General features: G+C 45.4%; 1 long non-coding RNA gene across 2 annotated transcripts; it reads right to left on the reverse strand.

Moving 5' to 3' along the window:
- Positions 1-12,248: 12,248 nt before the first annotated feature.
- LOC147363484 (uncharacterized) lies at positions 12,249-21,197 on the reverse strand. 2 transcript variants are annotated; one of them, XR_015137208.1, is made up of 4 exons: positions 21,029-21,197; positions 20,642-20,757; positions 17,552-17,746; positions 12,249-15,417 (listed from the first exon to the last, which is right to left on the reverse strand). It is a non-coding gene; the product is annotated as an uncharacterized LOC147363484 (long non-coding RNA). The 2 variants fall into 2 exon arrangements; XR_015137206.1 differs by having other exon boundaries at positions 21,016-21,197.
- Positions 21,198-21,407: the final 210 nt, after the last annotated feature.

Raw genomic sequence — 21,407 nt, forward strand, 5'->3', positions numbered from 1 at the left:
GTCGCTCGTGTCTGACTCTTTGCGACCCCATGACCTGTAGCTTGCCAGGCTCTTCTGTTTATGGGATTTCTCAGGCAAGAATACTGGAGTGGGTTGCCATTCTCTTCTCCAGGGGATCTTCCCCACCCAAGGATTGAACGCGGGTCTCCTGCATTCAAGGCAGATTCTCAACCGTCTGAGCCACCGGGGAAGCCCTCGCCTGGTTGTGATGGTGACTAAATAACCAGGCAAAACTCATGGGCAGGTGCTACAAAAAATTTTTCTTTGCTATGTTCAGAAGCCCCCAGCCTTCTGTGTTTTAAATTCCCTAATCTAATCCATCCTGTTTTCTGAACTTTAATCAGCCCCCTGCCCTTTGAGTGCATTGCTGTCCCTGAGGCACTGGCTCACCCAGCAGCCTCCTTTGAGCCTGCAAACAATAGAAATATTTGTTTCCTGGCAAGGTTTCTATACCAAGAATGGTTTCTAGGCCTGAGGAGGCTGCCCCTGGGAGAGAGCATGCTGGACATGGTTCCCAGAACAGGAGTGGACACAAGCGCCTGTGTACAGTCTTGTCCTCAGTTACCTGACACCAGTCTCCAGGGGAATTAGCCAAAGACATCTCAAATGTCAGGGCACATTTCTGTCTGAGGTTGACCTGTCTTCTCCCTCCATGGGCCTGTACCACATCCTTCCAGAATTAAGTGACCCGGCCTCCTTGTGGAATGGCCTAAACAGAAAGCATGCCTTCCTGGGCACCGGACAAGAACTGGGACAGTGCCGAGGGGGAGGTGAGGCTGTTGCGAATTAAAGAGGGCACACATAGCTGGTCAGGAGCCAAGTCATTAGTGTTTCTTTGATTTCCCTCTGGAGTAGTCAGGGACTTTTTCCTCTCACCTTTCTTCCTCTCCTTTGCGTCTTGCAACTGTTTGATAATCAAGATGGAGGTACGTACAGACAGGTACCCAGTAGCTCCCTGTAACCTTATTTCGGTGTCTCCTTTCCTCCTTTGCTCTTGAGAAGCCACCCTTATACCCACATCTTCAGGCTGCCCCCTCCTCCCATCTCATTGTTCCCTGGGGCTGGTTTTAGCTGTGGTCCTACACATAGAACTTCATTTCATCTCACTATCTCAGCACCAGAGTGTTAACAAACTAGTTTAATGAATGTTGCCAAGCTGAATGAGAGAAGACCAGAACATACTCCAGTTTCCCTGTTGAGTTTCTTGTTTAGATCCAGACACACCATCCCTGACTTGGTGATTCTGATGTTGGAACTTTCTCATGAAGTGGGAGATACTTTTGGGCCAATGGGTCATTCAGGCGATTTCATTAGATGCTGAATACCAAAGTTCTTCATAAATTGAAAACAAAATTGTGAGATGATCATGATGCTCATAAGCAATCAGTTTTTGAATACTGTGTTTGGTGATTGGAACCAGTCCTATAATTAAGTATGCCATACAAAGACCATCTGATAATCTGATGCATATTTAGTGATATTATTTTTTGCTTCCTTCCAGCCCTCAATTAGCCCTTGAGGAAGAATATCTTTTAATTTGGCTTCTTAATGACAGTGTATATTTTCTGATAAGTTTTTAAAATTTTTGTCTGCTAAGCTTGTGGGACCTCAGTTCTCCGACCAGGGAATGAACCCACTGGACCACCAGGGAATTCTTAGATAAACTGTAGTTATCTAAAATTCTCAATCTTAGATTCAAGTTTGAGATCCGATGGTGGAGAGTAACCCATTAACCAATCAATAACGTATTAACCTGCTCTAGTCTGGAGCACCGGCCTGCCCCTTTGTAGGAAATCTTCCAGAGAAAATACAATTCTTGTCAACTCTGTCTCTTTTCTAATCAAGTTGCCTCGTTTTGTCTGGAGCAGTGAATTGAGGTGAGGAGGAGGGACCTAGTCTTTGGAACAGCAGAAGTACCTGCTTAGTCTGACTGAGCCACAAGCAGGCGGTACACCTGGGATTAAATTAAGCAAAATGGGAGGCTCAGACACTCCCTTTGCCCAGACACCCCCTCCCCAGTGGTAGGTTCCTTGTCTGATCGTTCTTCAGTGGGATAAACATCTGTTATTGCTGTGTGGTCAGGTTTTAAAGTAAGTCAGGAACAGAATTTATCACAGGGATGGTCTACAAGGGTCCAGCCTTTTTTTTGACGCAGACATGATAAATTAGATTTTAGATTGGAAATGATTTATCCAAAGTGTTGCAGTAAAAGGAAAAAAGAGGAATGAATTTTTCTCTTTCCCTTTCCTGAGAACAAAGACGATAAAGAGAATGAATAGTAAGCAGGCCTGAGTATTCCTAGTTTTCTTACTTTAACTGCTCCTAGCTCTGCATGTCTGTAACCAAGTTTGCTTTTCTGCCTCATAACTCTGTAGGAGCTACAATTCACATTTTTCCTTTGACTCTATGCTAAATCCATCCCCTGTCTGGTGTTTACCCTTACAACATCCTTCCTTATAGTTACATATCAGAAAGGCAGCAGAGCTACCCAATTGCCAGACTCAATTACTGGGTTTCTGATGCCAGTCTATGACTGTCTTTGAAACAACACAAGAGGAAGAAATCAAGATCCTATCACCTTTATTCCGCATCTCCGACTCCTGACTTTGAGCCCTTGCCTTATATAAGCCCCTAGACTCTTCATGGAGGGGGGCACAGTTCCTAAGGCATGAGCCCACTGAGGTCCCCTCTCCGCCAACTGAGAATAAAAGCCACCTTTCTGTTTTCTCCAAACTCTGTCTCCACATTTTTTATTCGGCTTCGGTGGGCAGAGAAGGCCAAGATTTTGGCCAGCAACAATTGGAGGTGTTAGAATTGTAATAGTTCACATTGGCTGAGTGCTTCTTACTACAGTGTGGCCACACCAGTTGATTAAGCTTGATAAATACCAACCACCTCATTGCATTTGCTACTCAGAACAAGTGTCTTCAAGGGAGACACTCTTATTAGTCTATTTATCAACGAGGAAACTGAGGCTCAAAAAGATTGTCAACTGCTTGTTGTAAAGAGACAGAACTGGTACTTAAACTAAACAGCCTCAAAAGCCCAGGTGTTTAAGCACCAAGCTGGGCTCCCTACCGTGAATCTAAAGCAGTGGTCCCCATCCTTTTTAGCACTAGGGACTGGTTTCAAGGAAGACAGATTTTCCACGGACCAAGGTGGGACAAATGGGGATGGTTTCGGGGTGATTCAAGCACGTTGCATTTTTTATGCACTTTATTTCTATTATTATTACATCAGCTCCACTTCACGCCGTCAGGCATTAGATCCTGGCAGTTGGGGTTTGAAAGGGAAAGTGAAGTCACTCAGTCGTGTCCGACTCTTTTCGACCCCACGGACTGTAGCATACCAGGCTTCTCTGTCTATGGGATTTTCCAGGCAAGAGTACCGGAGTGGGTTGCCATTTCCTTCTCCAGGGGATCTTCCTGACCTAGGGATCGAACCCAGGTCTCCCACATTGCAGACAGATGCTTTACCTCTGAGCCACCAGGGGTTTAAAGAACCAGAATCATCTTTTATTCGTTTTCCATGAAGTCTCAGCTTCTCTGCCCCTCTCCCTTTGCCTTCCTGCCCCTCTCTCCCATTTAATCTCCCTCTTTTTTTTTCTCGTTTGTTGAGTCTTTTTTCTATCCTGGCTGAATGCTTTGTCTTCAGGGGTCTCTATGTGCTGCTTTTTGCCTGATCCATTGATAAATAACCCAGAAATTTATATTTAATTTTTTTTTGGTACTTTCTCAGGCTAAAAAAAATCAATAGGTTTTGTATAGTATTTATTTTCTGAATGGAGGACTGGCATCAGACCCCTCTTTAGATGTTGATGGTATTGGGCTAAGGTGGATACAATGACTAAACCTGTAAGGTATAGTTCGGGCCGAGGCAGAAAAAGGAAAGACGACCTCAACAGAAGTAGGTTACCAATATTCAGGCAAGGAGGGGCGACAGTCGGCCTAACGACCAGGCTGAGCTCGAGGAGGGATCAGGGAGGTTCCATATTTATAGGGAGGTTTGTGGAAGCGATAAGGGAAATGTTAATCAGGCGGGATGTTTTGGGTACTCTTTAGTTGAGATGGAATTTGTAGTTGGGCAGGGGATAATAAGTCTTCTGGGCAGGTGTAGGGGGTGGAAGGTTTCCGGACAGGGGGTGATAAGTCCCAGATAGATGCAACAGGCCTGGAGCATCAGGGCGGGACCTAAAATTCTGTTTTGTTTTTTCCGAAGTTAGATGATTCAGCAAGGGCCTTTGAAACTGTTGTTTTCTTTTCTAGGCCCAAAAGACTCCTTCAAAACCAATGGTTTCTGGAGCCCAGAGCAATAATCCTCTTGAGGTTAGATAAGTGAGCCACACTTATCCAAGGGATGTCCGAATCTGAGCCTGGCTATTTCAACTCTTCTCTCCCATTCTGATTCTGAATTCCCTGGATAGGGGTCAGGACATTGGCTGTTATTTAGAGGTCCCCAGTAATACTTAAGATCAGGCTCTTTGGGAAATGCTGGACTGAAGGAGTAAACCTTGTTTCTCTCATTTTCTTGCACCTCCAGATCACCTATTCCAGAATTTCCTTTTGCAGATCCTGAGGCCAAGGGTCCCAGGACCAAATTTGGGAACACTGCTCTAGAGCACATGTCCCTAAATTTGAGCGTGCATCAGAATCCTCCCCAAAGCCTGTTGAAACACAGATTGTGGGCTCCTTTCCCAGAGTGTCTGACCCAGGTGGTTTTGGGTGAGGCTGGGGGATTTGCACTTCTAATAAATCCCCAGGTCACCCTGATGCTGGTGGTCCTGGGACCACACTTTGAGAACTACTGTGCTAGATCATTCCACCACATTAAAAAGTAGATTGACCCTCAGCCCAGACCAGAGACCTTTCTTCACTTCAAGCTAAAATGTATAACAGTAGTAACTCTTGACCAGCCAGAGCTTTCTCATAAATTACCAGGCTCCTTAAGTACCTCTGTTCTCAAAAGGTACAGCAAGTGCTCTCTTTGCTGTCAAAACCAGGTGCTGGGAAACCTGGTCCTAGGATTTCATTTACATCCCAGACAGCAACGTTGTGAAGGACCAGAGGGAAGTCAGCTACCTTTCTTTGGCTTGTTCTCTCCCCATCTGCAGACTATGACATCTTTAGGAGATAAAATGAGAGAACCAAGTAAAACACATTCAGGAAATATTTAAAGCTCAAGGTACAAATACTGGCCATGACCCTGAACCATTGATTGGGAAGGTGAAGACTGGCTGCCGTGTTGTGGTTTTTCACTTACTGTGGCAGTCGGTGATCCAGCTGCTGTTTCTTCATCTGAGCTAAATAGAACTAGACCCTGAGTGGAGCCTCTGCAAATTTAGCTGCTTTAGTGCTTACTTGTAGCTTGCAAGTTGGATTAAAACTGTCTTTAACATTCATTCTCATTGCTATTTTTGTTTGTAAGTTCTTCCGTTTATAAGGGGAGAACTCTGTGCCAATGGCTCCTGCCTGGGTGTGACCGGTAGGCTGTTAGGCAGCAAAGGCTAAAAGTGGGAGATGGGGTCAGAGTTTGGTTCAGTTCAGTCGCTGTGTCGTATCTGACTCTTTGCAACCCCATGGACTGCAGCACGCCAGGCTTCCCTGTCCATCACCAACTCCCAACTCATGTCAAACTCATGTCCATTGAGTCAGTGATGCCATCCTCTGTCAGCCCCTTCTCCTCCCGCCTTCAATCTTTCCCAGCTTCAGGGTCTTTTCAAATAAGTCAGTTCTTCTCATCAGGTGTCATTAGAGTACATAAAATATAAACAGCTGTTGTTCTTGTTTAGTTGCTCAGTTGTGTCTGACTTTTATGACCCCATGAACTACAGCCCTCCAGGTTCCTCTGTCCATGGGATTTCCCAGGCAATAATACTGGAGTGGGTCGTCGTTTCCTTCTGCAGGGGATCTTCCTGGCCCATAGATCTCTCCTGCCTTGGAAGGCAGATTCTTTACCACTGAGCTGCCAGAGAAGTCCATAAACAGCTATGAACGTTAATTTTTGTAATAGTTAAGGATTGACTGATAGCAAGAGAGACTATTTAGCCATGATCACTAGAATTACAAAAGAGTTGACCCACAGTTGTAATTTTCTGTTTACGAGTCCACAGTTGCACTTAGACTACAAGGTCCATTTGGATGGGCCCATCTTTATATTTTCACTGATGTTGTCTCGCTACTATTAGAGTTGGCATTTAATAATTACTTGTTGAGTTAAATTATAGAATGCCATGGATGATAGATGTGAATTAGCTTAAAAATGTCACCTTTTGTATAAATCAGTTTTACCTTCACTCTCTTTTGTAACAAGGCAGGGATAAATATTTTAATGTTGAGTGACTGAATAAAACAATGATCAGGTGGTAAATAAACAGCTGTTGCTATTTAGTCACTCAGTTCTGTCTCTTTTGTGACCCCATGGACTGTGGCCTTCTAGGCTCCTCTGTCCGTGGCATTTTCCAGGAAAGAAAGAGACATATGGGCAAAAAAAAATACACCAGTATCCTCTTGGCTGGTCTGTTTTGGGCTCCACATAGGTCCCTAGTAGTTTAGCCCAATTTCGATGGAGACTAGAGGAATGAGACCAGGGTCATCAGCTTGACTCATGAAGGAGCCCCTTAGTTTTGCTCTGCCCGGTGGCCTAAGCTGCATTGTGAAACCAGACCAAGGTCAAACCGGTCTTGATAGATGATGGTGTGAGCAACATACTTGCCTTCTCAGAGATCCTCCTTTGGGGTGATTCTTTATCTTCTTACAGGGGCGAGTCAGGGTTTACATCCCAGGAACAAGTTCCCATCACACAAATAACTGCATTCCATGGGTCAGCTCCCCACCCCCCACCCCCATTTAATTCGTCAAAGGGCCCTTCCCATGGTATTCCAGTCTGCTGTACTCTTTAGACAGTGAGAAGGACCTGTTAATGGTTAACCTGGTAAAAGGAACAGGTCTCCAAGAAGTAGAGACTCTTATGATGAGACTGTCAGACCTAATAAGAGCCTGAGGAGAAGGCATTTCTGGGAAAATGGGTCACACATTCCCTCCTTCTATAAGTTAGTTGTTTATGTGTTTGATTCCAGGCCCAGTGCTGCAGAGGATTAAATACAGACACAGACAGATCGAGAGGCATGCATATACTCATGTATACACACACACACACACACACACACACACACACACACACACAGACTTTCCGCTTTAGAACCTTATAAATGGAGGAAGCCTTACAAATGCATAGGTTATTATAATAAAGGCAATAGGTAATAAGAACAATCATTTTCTGTTTAAATAATGATTTGCTGATTCCTATCAATAGCCTCTCTTGCCCCTCTTTTGTTCCCTCTTTCCTCTCTACCTTTATCTGATTGTGCTTTCCAGCTCCTGGGCCTTACACAGAATGGCAGTTCCTAGGAAAAGCAAAAGCAAGAAGAACAATAGCCTTTCAGTGGATTCTTGTTTGCAGGAAAATACTAGAGACTGGAAGGGTCATGTGAGTCAGGGAACTCTTGCTCCTGGCAATTGAAATCCTTGTCATCTGATAAAGAGAGGTCAGGTCTGCATTGGAGCTCAGCTAAAAGCCATGGGGTTACCTGAGGTCTGGGACCTGGTGGCCAGGAGCTGGGAAGGGAAATAACTGGGTGGGGCCTGGGCAGCAAAGGCTCCAGGAAGGACTCGGCTTCTTATCTCTGCTCTGCCATGTCCTGCCTCTGATTTCGGGAGTCACACTGCTCCTCTGAACTTCGGTTTCTTCATTTACAGTGTGGCTATAACATGCACTCTACCTAATGCAATTGTTGTGAGGCTGAAAATGCTCATTTCAGTAGAACTCATGTTTCTTGGTTCCCTGGAGAATTGGCACATACCTTACACCCCCTTAAACTTGAGAAGTGATTCAGCAATTTCCTAAAGGACCTTGCAAGGAAGCATACAGCTTTATACGGCATCTGCTCGGTAGCGATGTATGTGATTCAGTCTAATGATCTCAGCCATCCTACAAAGAAGATACTTTCTTCTTCCCTAAACAGAGGGAAAAATCAGAGCTTAGGGGAGTTGACTGCACCATACCTGGGATCCCTCGGAGACTAGAACTCAGGTCTGTCTGACTCAGCCTTTATCCATTTCTCACTGTGCCCCACTGGCTCACACTTTGGATACAGATGGATATAGAAATAAAACCTAGGCTTCTCACGAAGTCATCAGGAGCCTGTACACTTAAGTAGCCCATGGAGAAATGGGAGAAGAGACAGTGGGACCTCTAGAAGACACCCACCTCAGGACTGTTTTGTGGAGACAGCTGAGACGGGTGAGAGGCCTGTGTCCACCCAGTGGGTGTCACTTCTTTCTCTCTCTCTTTCCTTCTCCAGTATCTATTTGGACAAGATCGGGCATGTTCAGGGTAGTATGGCCATGGACTCCAGTATCTATTTAGGATGACCCCAAAGCCAAGGGTCCACAGAATACATTTCCTGTCCCACACTGGGCTCTCAAAGCTGCCTAACTGCCCTCCAGCAGTCGGGCCGGGTGGAATGGAACCTGATTGGGGAACAGCTTGGAAGCTGAGTGGGGGTGAAGGGTCGGCAGTGGCAGGCTTTGCTCTAACTCCCTTTCATGGTACAGGCTGCTGCCTCCTCCTGGCCTGCTTTCTGATATCCCTAAGGCCTCTCCAAGTAGGGAGAGTGGAAGGACAGAACAGAGCAAATGTGGCCAATCAAGAGATGCCATCCTCTAATCAGGTCACCCCAGCAGCCCCCTGTCTAACCCAGTTGGCGCTGAGCTTTTTGCTTGGGGATCATTTTGTTCTGTAACAGTAACGCTGACCTCAAGCTAGGCCACTCTGTCCAGAACCTTGCTTGATCTAAAGCAACTCTCCCTGGGAGTTCTGTCTTGCTGGCAAGGTCTCCAGAAGGAGGCGGTGCCGTTTAGCCAGGGGAGTCAGCAAATGGCCTTTCCCCCAGCTTGGCCTGCTTAGATAATCTGCTGATGGGTTTTCTTTGAGTACAGAAGGATCCTGATTTCCTAGAGATGTGTGAAAAAGAGCCTCAGTTTATCAGAGAAGACATCAAAGTTGCTATATAGAAGCTCGTGATATAAAAATCAATTTGGATTTTTATCCAAAATTTTTATCAAAATCGAAATTGATTTTTATAACCAGTCAGTTAGGAAACAAAAACTTTTAAAGTGAACATTTATAAGAAACAAAGCCATGAGGGGCCAGGAATAAATCCAATGAGATATATGTATGATCTCTATGAAGAAAATTACAGAACTTCACTTACTTAGGTATTCTTTGCTAGAGAGATGAGGCATGTTCATGATATGAAGATTCACTGTTAAAAGATTTTAATTCTCCCTAAATTAATCTAGAAATTATAAAAATCCAGACAGGATATTTTGTGTAACTTGGTAAGATGATTCTAACATTGCTTCAAAAAAGCAAAGGGCCAAAATACCTATGAAATTTTGAAAAAAACCAAGATGAGTCACTTGCCTTATCAGACTTATTAAAGTGGTGTGGTATTAGCCCAGAAGGAGACAAATAGGCCTGTGGAACAGAATAGAGGGCCCCCAGGCAGATTCCTGTGCGTATGAAGGCTTGATGTATGACAGAGACAACATGCAAATCTGTAGAGAAAGGATGAATTATTCAAAAAATGACGCTGGGAATTCAGTAACCCATGTAGAGAAACAAAACCAAACACAACCCATTTAATTAGAGGTGAAAAATTTGAAAAGCAGGATTTTAGGACATCTAGGAGAAAATATAGAAAACTCTCAGGATCAGAGAGTAAACAGTAATACCTGAAAACACAGCAGGACAAACTATAAAGAATAGTGATAAATTTATCAGCATTCAAGTGTAAAGCTCCTTCTCATCAAAAGACGCCATAAGGCAAAAATAAAAAATAGTCAAGTATGACCTGGGAGAAGATGTTGGCAAGGGGATAGCTATAAGGGGTGCTTGGTCTCCCTTCAGGAGAGAGGCGCCTGCCAGGTGTGTGATTGGCTGACAGCCTGTGGCTGCCGCACCTTCTAGATCCACCAGTGTTCAGACCGAGACCATGCTCTCCCTGGCCCAACTGCGCATGGTGGGGGGACTCAAGCTGAGCCATTCTTGCCCAGCATTGGTTTCCTTTAAAAGGCAAACTTTCAAAAAATAAATAAATAAATAAATAAAAGGCAGACTTTCTTCTGAGGCTCTCCGTTAGCTGGACGGAGACCTCAGAACTCCCTGCAGACGAAGTCTCTTCCTACCCAATCCTCCTTTCTTCTCTCTGCCATCACAGGTAGCAAGATCTGCATTGGGATCTGAAGGGTCTTCCCAGCCACTCCTGCTCTTTGTCCCATTACCTTTCAGAGCATTGAAAGTAAAAAAAGTTAACATGTTAGTCGCTAAGTCATGTCCAACTCTTTGTGATCCCAGTAATTGTCTTCACTTCTAATTCCTTCTTGGTGTCTGCTTCTCGGAGGGCCTGAGCAGACATAACCTATAAAGTCATAGAGGAGTGCGGCTTTCCTGGTGGTCCAGTGGTTAAGACGTTACTTTCCAAGGCAGTGGTGGAGGTTCAGTCCTTGGTTGGGGAGCTAGGATCCAACATGTCTCGCAGCCAAAAAACCAAAACATGAAACAAGCAAGATTGTAATAAATTCAATAAAGACTTTAAAAATGGTCCACATAAAAAAAAATCTAAAAAAACAAGATTGGTATTCAGAATGTATATGTAAAAACAAGTAAACTACAGATTGATGAGGTAAAAAGAAACAACTCCATAGATATGTAGGCAAAAGATGAAAACAGGCAATCCATCGAAGAAATCTAAAAAGTCAATACTTACATGAAAAGATGCCCAACCTCACTACTAGTCAGGAAAATGTAAGTTACAGGAAACCAGTACTATTTAATACTAAGATAGCCTGCCAGGCTCCTCTGTCTATGGGATTTTCCAGGCAAGGAAATGGGTTGCCATTTCCTTCTCCAGAGGCTCTTCCAGGGATTGAACCTGCCTCTCCAGTTTGGCAGATGGATTCTTCAGCACTGAGCCACAGAAGAAACTTTTGATACTTAAAAGATTGGTAAAAACCAAAAACATTTGCTGAAGTATTGGGGAAGATGTGAAGCAACAAGAACTGTTGTTGTTGTGTGTGCTGTTGGTGGGAGTGTAAATTCAGGCGACCATTTTGGACAGTATAGTGATTACTCATTTAGAAATGATGAGGAAGTGCTTACCCATCTTTAGACTTCCCCACATGTGCATAAAGGAGACACACAGAAGAATACTTTGCAGAATTATTTGAAAGAGGAAAAAACCCAGAACAACCTAAATGTCCAGCGAAAGAAATACGGATGAAAACATTGTGAAATGGACATTGCCAAGAAATGTCATACAGCCATAAAAATAAATAAACCACAGCAAAAATTTCTGCATGGAATGGAAGTGGCAAACTGACTTTTGGCTGTGAAAAGTCCTGACAATGTATACTTTATTTTAAAAAGCTTAAAGAAGAAACAGAGAAGGAGGTGGAGAAAAAGGGACTTGTTTATCCTCTAGTCTACAGGAACTAAGTTGGCAAATAATTTGATGTGGTTTATCTTGGCCACACCAACTGCTGAAGGAGACTAATTATGATTTTGTAAATCTTTCGTCTATTAAAAGCAGACACAGAAAAGGGTCATTTGTTAGCAATATTTTTTCTCATCAATCCCAGCAGGTGTTGAAGTTGCTCGAAGTTGGCAGTAGTCTCTCAAATGTCTGCCTTGAGTGGGCTGGCATTCATGAGTACAAAGGGAAGGAAGAGGGTGGGGAGGGGGCTTTGGCGGGGGAAGCAGGGGAGGAGTGGGAGGGCTGGGGAGTTGCCCCTCCCTCCCCCCACCCCCCCAACCCCGACCCAGGCCCTACTTTGCTCTAGCCCGAGGCTGACAGCCCAGCTGCTGCCTCGTGTGTGCTGTCCTGGAATTCTTACTATGTATCAGGAATCTGGTTCTGGCCTGTGATGAAATTACAGACTGCGGTGTCCAGCCTCACCGATGTGACCTGGGAGGGGAAACCTCTCTTCTGGATGCCTGCTTTGGTAAACCTCCCAGGCCTTTCTGCCAGGGCCTTGTCCCCAGTTGCCTTCCTGATCTGGGACTGACTGACAAGCCCTGGGCTGTTTACTGGCCCCTCCCTTCCCCTAGGAAAGTGTCCCTGCACAGCCTGTGTCCATAATAGCTAGTAAGCACTAAGAAAGCAAAGCAGAGCAGGTCTGAGGCCCAGAGAGTTTCCAATCAAAGGAGTTTTATTTTTAAAAATCCAATTCAGAAAATGTTCTTTGAACCTTATAAGGTACTTGGGGGACAACACAAAAGAAGATCCTTTTAAATAAAGGATTAAAAAAATCCTTTTAAAATAAATATTAAAAAATAATTGAATTATAGTTGATTTATAATATGTTAATTTTTGCCGAACAGCAAATTGATTCTTTTTTAAATATTCTTTTCTATTACGGTTTATCATCATTCAGTTCCGTTACTCAGTTGTGTCCGACTCTCTGCGACCCCACGGACTGCAGCATGCCGGGCCTCCCTGTCCATCACCAACTCCAGGAGTTTACCCAGACTCATGTTCATTGAATCGGTGATGCCATCCAACCATCTCATCCTCTGTCAGCTCCTTCTCCTGCCTTCAATCTTTCCCAGCATCAGAGTCTTTTCCAGTGAGTCAGTTCTTCGCATCAGGTGGTTGAAGTATTGGAGTTTCAGCTTCAACATCAGTCCTTCCAATGGATATTCAAGACTGGTTTCCTTTAGGATGGACTGGTTGGATCTCCTTGCAGTCCGAGGGACTCTCAAGAATCTTCTCCAACACCACAGCTCAAAAGCATCAATTCTTCGGCACTCAGCTTTCTTTATAGTCCAACTCTCACATCCATACGTGACTAATGGAAAAACCATAGCTTTGACTAGACGGACCTTTGCTGGCAAAGTAATGTCTCTGCTTTTTAATTTGCTGTCTAGGTTGGTCATAGCTTTTCTCCCAAGAGTAAGTGCCTTTTAATTTCATGGCTGCAGTCACCATCTGCAGTGATTTTGGAATCCAAAAAAATAAAGTCGGTCCTGTTTCCACTGTTTTCCCATCTATTTCCCATGAAGTGATGGGACCAGATGCCATGATCTCAGTTTTTTGAATGTTGAGTTTTAAGTCAGCTTTTTCACTCTCCTCTTTCACTTTCATCAAGAGGCTCTTTAGTTCTTCTTCACTTTCTGCCATAAGGGTGGTGTCAGCTGTATATCTGAGGTTATTGATATTTCTCCCAGCAATCTGGATTCCAGCTTGTGCTTCATCCAGCCCAGCATTTCTCTTGATGTACTCTGCATGTAAGTTAAATAAGCAAGGTGACAATATATAGCCTTGACGTACTCTTTTTCCTATTTGGAACCAGTCTGTTGTTCCATGTCCAGTTCTAACTGTTGCTTCCTGACCTGCATACAGATTTCTCAAGAGGCAGGTCAGGTGGTCTGGTATTCCCATCTCTTTCAGAATTTTCCACAGTTTATTGTGTCAAAGGCTTTGCCGTAGTCAATAAAGCAGAAGTAGATGTTTTTCTGTAACTCTTGCTTTTTTGATGATCCAACAGATGTTGGCAACTTGATCTCTGGTTCCTCTGCCTTTTCTAAATCCAGCTTGAACTTCCAGAAGTTCGCAGTTCATGTACTGTTGAAGCCTGGCTTGGAGAATTTTGAGCAATACTTTACTAGCGTGTGAGATGAGTGCAATTGTGTGGTAGTTTGAGCATTCTTTGACATTGCCTTTCTTTGGGATTGTAATGAAAACTGACCTTTTCCAGTCCTGTGGCCACTGCTGAGTTTTCCAAATTTGCTGACATATTGAGTGCAGCATTTTCACAACATCATTTTTTAGGATTTGAAATATTCAACTGAAATTCCATCACTTCCACCAGCCTTATTCATAGTGATGCTTCCTAAGGCCCACTTGACTTCTCATTCCAGGATGTCTGGCTCTAGGTGAGTGGTCATACCATTGTGATTATCTGGGTTGTGACGATCTTTTTTGTATAGTTCTTCTGTGTATCCTTGCCACCTCTTCTTAATATCTTCTGCTTCTGTTGAATATAGTTCCCTGTGCTATATAGTAGGACCTTATTGTTTATCCGGAGAAGGCAATGGCACCCCACTCCAGTACTCTTGCCTGGAAAATCCCATGGACGGAGGAGCCTGGAAGGCTGCAGTCCATGGGGTCGCTGAGGGTCAGACACGACTGAGCGACTTCACTTTCACTTTTCACTTTTCACTTTCATGCATTGGAGAAGGAAATGGCAACCTACTCCAGTGTTCTTGCCTGGAGAATCCCAGGGACAGGGGAGCCTGGTGGGCTGCCATCTATGGGGTCGCACAGAGTCGGACACGACTGAAGTGACTTAGTAGTAGTAGTATTGTTTATCCATTCTATATGTAATAGTTTGCATCTGCTAGTCCTAAGCCCCCAGTCCATCCCTCCTCTATCCCTCCTCCCCCTTGGCAGCCACAAGTCTGTTCCCTGTGTCTGTGAGTCTGTTTCTGTTTTGTAGGTAAGCTCATTTGTTTCGTGTGTTAGATTGCACATATAAGTGATATTGTATGTACTTTTCTTTCTCTTTCTGACTTACTTCACTTAGTATGATAGTCTCTAGTTCCATCCATGTTGCTGCAAATGGCATTATTTCATTCTTTTTTAATGACTGGGTAACCTTCCACTGTATGTATGTACCACATCTTCTTTGTCCACTCATCTGTCGGTGGACATTTAGGTTGTTTCCATGTCCTGGCTAGTGTGAGCTGTGCTGCTGTGAACACGCAGGAGTGCATGTATCTTTTTGAATTACAGTTTTATCTGGATATTTGACCAGGAGTGGGATTGCTGGATCATTTGGAAATTGTATTTTTAGTTTTATGAGAAACCTCCATACTTTTCCCATAGTGGGTGTACCAACATACATGTTGCAAGATTCCAACCTTGTCCTCACAGCACGTAAAGCTCAAAGGAGACAGGCCTGTGATCAGGCAGCTATAAAAGGATAACATAGGAGTGGCTCGAATAAGAGCAGTGTGCTGGTACCCACTGGAGCTGGGTGAGAGATGCTGGTGCCATGGTACTGGGATAGGAGGAAGCGTGTGGTAGGCAGAGTAATGGCCCGCAGAAGTCCGTTTCCTAATCTTCAGAACCTGTGATACCTTATAAGGCAAAAGGGACTTTCCAGGTGTGATTAAATTCAGGATTTTGAAATGGGAAGATTATTCTGGATTATCTGGATGGGATCAGGAAGGATAATCACAAGAATTCTTGAAAGATGGAGGAAGGCATTTCATCAAAATCAAAAAGAGTTGAAGATGCTGTGCTCCTGTCTTTCAGGATGGAGGAAGGGGCCAGGAGCCAAGGAATTCAGGCAGCTGGAAAATATCAAGGGAATTGATTCCCCCCTAAAACCTCTGGAAGGAACCACAGCCCTGCTGACACACTGATTTTAGCTCATTTCCCACTTCTCACCTCCAGAACTGCAAGGTAATTAATTCATGTTGTTTTAAGGCACTGACTTTGTAGTGATTTGTTACAGTGGCCATAGGAAGGGCTTTCCAGGTGCCGCTAGTGGTTAAAACCTGCCTGCCAATGCAGGAGACGTAAGAGATGTGGGTTCGATCCTTGGGTTGGGACGATCCCCTGGAGGAGGGCATAGCAACCCACTACAGTATTCTTGCATGGAGAATTCCATGAACAGAGGAGCCTGGTGGGCTACAGTCCATAGGGTCACGGAGAGTTGGACACGATTGAAGGGACTTGCACGCACAAACACAGCCATAGGAAACTAATCTAAGGTGAATAGGTTCAAGAATGATTTAGTAGGGACTTCCCTGGTGGTCCAGTAGTTTTAAGACTCTGTACTTCTAAGGCTTAGGGCAAGGGTTTGATCTTTGGGTACGGAACTAGGTTCCCACATGCAGAGCCAAAAAAAAAAAGATTTAGTAAATAATTTGATTAGAGAAAGGAGGGGAGAGCAAGACCTGCTGGGGATTGCTGGGTGAGGCATTAAGGTGAATTGAAGTCCTGTCCCTTGAGCTAGAGTCCACTGGGGAGGGCTGGAGGGAGGAATCTAGGATAGTGAGGAGATACTCAGTTTGGGACACGTAATGGCGTTAAGTTGGAGTGTACGTGAGTGTCAAGGTGAAGATGTCCAGTGAGCAATTGTCTGCCAGGAGAGAGACTGGCGGGGAGATGGGGGTTGTCCATGGCAGCTGAAGTCCTGGGCCCCATGAGATAACCCACAGAGAGTGACACTGTGGGGGGAGCTGAGGACCTGATCTTGGATGGAAAATCTCTTTTTGGTAGAGACACAGAACACACCTCCAGCAAGCGAATTCTTTTTTGTTCTGTAAACGTTCCAGTTCTCATGTCTCCTGTGCTCCCCACCCGCAGGGCTCTTATTAAACCTCCTGTCACATTCAGATGGGCAGATTTCAGTTCTGCACACCTAGATTCTCCCTTTTATCCTGGTTCATAACCTCCCAGATACATAAGGGGTTTAAGATGTCCCCGGGCTCCAGCTCCCACACTTTCTTCTTGCAGAGCGGCCCTGCTCTTCCTTCTTGGGGCCATCAGGGTCTGCACAGAGTCTGCCTGGCAGCAGCGGGCCTGCCTCCTCTCTGGTTGTCCGGCTTGGATTTTGGCCCTGTGAGAAGGAGGCCACATTCCTAACGCTGCTCCTGGCATTTGAACCTGAGCTTTAATGTGACTGTTTCAGAGTTAGGGCACGTTGCTTTTGTACATACTGTTCTCTCTGCCTGGAACACCCATCTGGAAAATACCACATCTGCCTGACTCAACTCTCAGAGCATTTCTGCAGGGGTTTTGTCCAGTGGAGATAGTGTCCTTGTCTTCTCATGGGGACTGTAAATGACTGTTTACTGGCCCGTGTTCCTCTCCTTGACCATGAGCTCCTTGGGAGCATGGACTCTGGTTTACTTAGTTCAGGTTTCCCAGCACCTAACAGAGTCCAGGGTTCAACAAAAGCTTTTGCTAAACAGAACCGACCCTTCTCGATTGCGTCTGTCTGCATCTGACAGCTCAGTGAGCCTGCATGGCTGATAGGCAGCGCACTAATCAGCAACAGGTGAACAGCTGTGCTCAAACCCACATGCTTCCTTATGTAACAACCTTCCTGGTTAGCTAGCTCTAGGGGTAACACAGAAACCCCTGTGCCCTCCTCTTCTCCTTGTGCCAGGTTGCCAGCATCATACATCTGGCTTCCCTGACAGATACCTGTCTCTGGCCTCACATATCTTGCTTGACAACGTGAGCCAGGCAGGAAGCAATTGCTTCTGTCTTGGAATGTTCTGGCAGGCCCAGAACACACACACACAGAGCCAGATGGAATGTGTGCCGGGGGTAGAGAGGGGAGCCAAAGGGTGAGGGTAGAACCGAGTGTCCAGGGTGATAAAATTCCATTTTCCCTGGGGATTGATTGGTGGGGGAGGGGAGGTCGATGCTGAGAAATGCTAGGATAAATGAACCTGGTAAATGAAAAGGAACCTGGGCAGCCTGCGAGCCGTCTGAACTGTTGCAGCCTGTCTCGTGCCGTCCTCTGAGTTCTGGTTTCCAAAGGGAAGGAACCAACTGCAGCAGGTCTTAAGGACACATCTCAGTTGCCTGGCCAATCCAGACAGCTCAGAGGGAGCCAAATGCAGCCACAGCTCTTTTTTTTTTACTTTGCTGCACTTCCCCAGCCTAAAAAAGAAAGATACGGGGATCCAATTACAAATTTGACCTAGGTACCTCCTCCTCACCCCTGAAGTTAGAATAGTCGACTCAACAACATGCATAATAACACCAGAAACCTTGAGCTATGTGTCACTGAAAGTTTAAATACAAAAGCCAAACAGCGATCGATAAGTAGTGAAAAGGTAAAATAAGTCTCTTATAGCTCAGTGGGCCTGCATTCTGCTCAGGAGCAGTTCTCAAACGAGCTGGTATCAGCATCAACCGAACAGGTTGCTGGCCCCGCCCCTAAAGTTTCTGATGCTCTCCATCTGGGTCAGGTCCAGTGTCTGTGGTTAAAACAAGTTCCCCAGGGAGATGTTGGTGCTGCTAGTCCAGGGACCCCTGCTTTCAGAACTGCTATTTTCCTAACAGCTTAAGAAATGGGGTCGCAAAGAGTCGGACATGACTGAGCAACTGAACTGAACTTAAGAAACTTGTTTAGAGAGAAATTGAAACAAACGGACAAAAGCAGTAATCAGTTTCCTTAGAAAGGTGTGTGTGTGTTCTTAGAAAAACAAGAGGGAGTAACATTGGCTTTTAAGGTCCGCTGTAGAAGATACTGGGCTTTGCTCGGGGCTCAGTATCACATCCAGGGAGATCCAGACCGCCGTGCGCTTGCTGTTACCTGGCGAGCTGGCCAAGCACGCCGTGTCCGAGGGCACTAAGGCTGTCACCAAGTATACCAGCTCCAAGTAAATATAATATGCCTAGCCGCTGTTAACGGAGAAGGCAATGGCACCCCACTCCAGTACTCTTGCCTGGAAAATCCCATGGACGGAGGAGCCTGGTGGGCTGTATAGTCCATGGGATCGCTAAGAGTCAGACATGACTGAGCTACTTCACTTTCACTTTCACTTTCAGTGGTAAAGAATCTGCCTGCCAATGCAGGAGATGTGGGTTCAATCAGAAAAAAGTATTGGGTGAAAACCTCAAGGAAGTTGCAAATTGAATGTCTTTGGACACCTCTCTGCCCCTTGTATGGTAGGTCACGCTCTTCTAGAACTATCCAAGGTCGAGGAGAAATGGCTTTTGTAAAGCGGTACCCTAGGATTCACCTGTCCCCCTTTGGGCTCCCGTGGTGTCCCTCCCACACAGCGTCGATGTATCCAGCATCCTGGTGCAGAACCAAGTGAGGATGAATCTCAGGGGATGGTACATTGAAGACTGCAGGATTTGGAGGTCAGAAGGCTCAACTTGTATTAACCGAAAATATTACTGTTATTTCCAAAGCTTTCTAATCTCCGCTTCTCTCTGCTCACCTAGCCCTGACTTGTGAATCTAGTGTCTTCTAAGTGCATATGCACATGCTCAGTGGCTAAGTTATATCCAGCTCTTTGCGACCCCGTAGACTGTAGCCTGTCAGGCTCCTCTGTCCATGAGATTCTCCAGGAAAGAATACTGGAGTGGATTGCCATTTCCTTCTCCAAGGGGTCTTCCCGACCCAGGGATGGAACCCATGTCTCCTGCATCTCTTGCTTTGGCAGGTGGATTCTTTACTACTGAGCTACTAGGGAACCCCAGTATCTTCTAAAGCTGACCTTTAAAAGCCAGTGTTTCTCCTCCTGTTTTTCCAAGAATGCACACATACTTCTCTGTGGAAACTGAGTTATTGCTTTTGTCCTTCATTTCCTGGATGAATCAAGACAATTTTCTTCTTGGGCTCCATGTCTTCCCTTTGATCATTCTGCCAGAGGCTGGAACAGCCTTAGTTCCTTCCAGAGACTTCCGTGTTGGATTCTGCTCTCTTCCCTACCCCAAGATTACAGCATCAGGCTCAGCTCCTCCAGAGAATTCTCGTCCCTCCCCCAGTGAGCAGCCTTACAATGGTCATGGCCTACTTTAGACCACTCTTCAGTGTAAGGAAGTCTCTCTCTCTTCCCTCTCTGAGAAGGATCTCTCACTTTCTAAGCAATAACTTCCTTAAATGCAACCCCTCTCTACCCCCACCCTTTAGGCCAGATTAGAAATTTGGTGGAGAGGGGAGGGTTAGAGGGGTGGAGATCTTTTGCTAGCGAAATATTCCTCACAGGAAAAATCAGATCCTTGTTTTCATCCCTTCGTACTTAAAAAAATGTGATTTAGTATTTTTTTTTTAATATTTAGGATGAGATTTCTTAATCGGTTTTGTATTTATGGTCTCCAAAGGTCTTACTTGGACTCTGACCACTCCTGCTGAACTGGCAAATCTTGTGACTACAGGCTGTGTTTCAGTGAGAGGAACTTGACACATTGCTTTGAGGGCTGTTTTAATCTTGTGCTGTGTGTGTCGCTCAGCTGTGTCTGACTATTTGTGATCCCATGGACTATAGCCTGTTAGGCTCCTCAGTCCATGGGATTTTCCAGGCAAGAATACTGGAGCATGTTGCTATTTCCTCCTCCAGGGCATCTTCCCAATCTAGGGATCGAACCCACGTCTCCTGCAAGGCAGGCAGAATCTTGAGCACTAGCCAACTGGGACGCCCTGTTTTAGTCTTATGCTGGTCAGATATTTGTTGAAGGAGAGAATGAATTATGCTCCTCTGATTCCCTGGGCCTTTGGTTAGTTGTATAGTGGGATTTGTAATAACAATATCATACCTCACATAGATTTTGCCTCAGAAAATACTGAAATTAAAAAAATGTTTTTTGACATTGGAAAAGGCAAAATCTGCAGAATGTATTTTGACCTCCACAGAGAAAACCTCAGTGCCGATACCCTCTTATTGATGTAAAGAGAGAGAGTGGTCCTCCTTGGAGGAATATGACGTCCGTCAAAGGTCAGGGCCTGTGCCGCAGGCCGACAAGGCAGGAGCTCTCCGCCCTTCGTTTCTAACCCAGAGCTTTGCGGGGGTTGTGTGTTGATGGAGCTCTAATGCTCCTTACCTCAGATCACACGTGTCAGTCATTAGGACTCACTCAGGAGGTGACTGTGCAAGCCGGGCTGGCAGAATCCACAGTTTGGTTCAGGTCTGATTCAAGGATAAAGGTCTTCATGCCACCTGAGCAAATACCAAGAACTGGTCACTGCTGCAGTACCATGCGCAGCTTGCATCTGGGGGTTAGGAAATCCAGACTCGGGGCCAGAGATGCCATTCTGGCTGCACAAGGAGGCAGTCACTGATCACTACATTGTACACCTGTAACTTACATAATATGGTACATGAACCAGATTTTAATAAAAAGAAATTAAAGAGAAGGAGGTCACTGACAGACGCTGCAGCCAGTGTGGCAATTCAGCTGGCGGCCGAGATACTCACAAGAGACACTCACAGTGCGGTGGGGCTCCCCTTGCCTGCCCTTCAGCTCCAGAGGCGACCCTTCTCAGGGTCACCGAGCAGTTTTGCTGAGAACTGCTGCAGGAACAGAGTGGTGCGTGGCGGAGACTCCCACCCTGGGCCGCTCAGAGTGCTCAGCCTGGGCCAGGCCCCCAGGGTTTGAGGCTCCTTTGTTCACGTCACATGGTTGGCAACAGCAGAGCAAAGGTCACTGAGGCTGGGTGCCCACCCTTCCCACTTCCTGCCTACTCAGGGGGTCAAGGACCGCTGTTTCCAGTAAAGGGCTTGGCAGAGAGGAACAGGCTGAATTCTGGAAATTAAAATCCTTTTAAAAGGTCCACCTCATTTCAAACTCAAGGTGGGGGATTTCTATG

This window comes from Bos grunniens, chromosome 11 (genome assembly GCF_055505025.1).
Source record: "Bos grunniens cultivar Pamir isolate PY7600 chromosome 11, Bosgru_T2T1.0, whole genome shotgun sequence".
Lineage (NCBI taxonomy): Eukaryota > Metazoa > Chordata > Mammalia > Artiodactyla > Bovidae > Bos > Bos grunniens.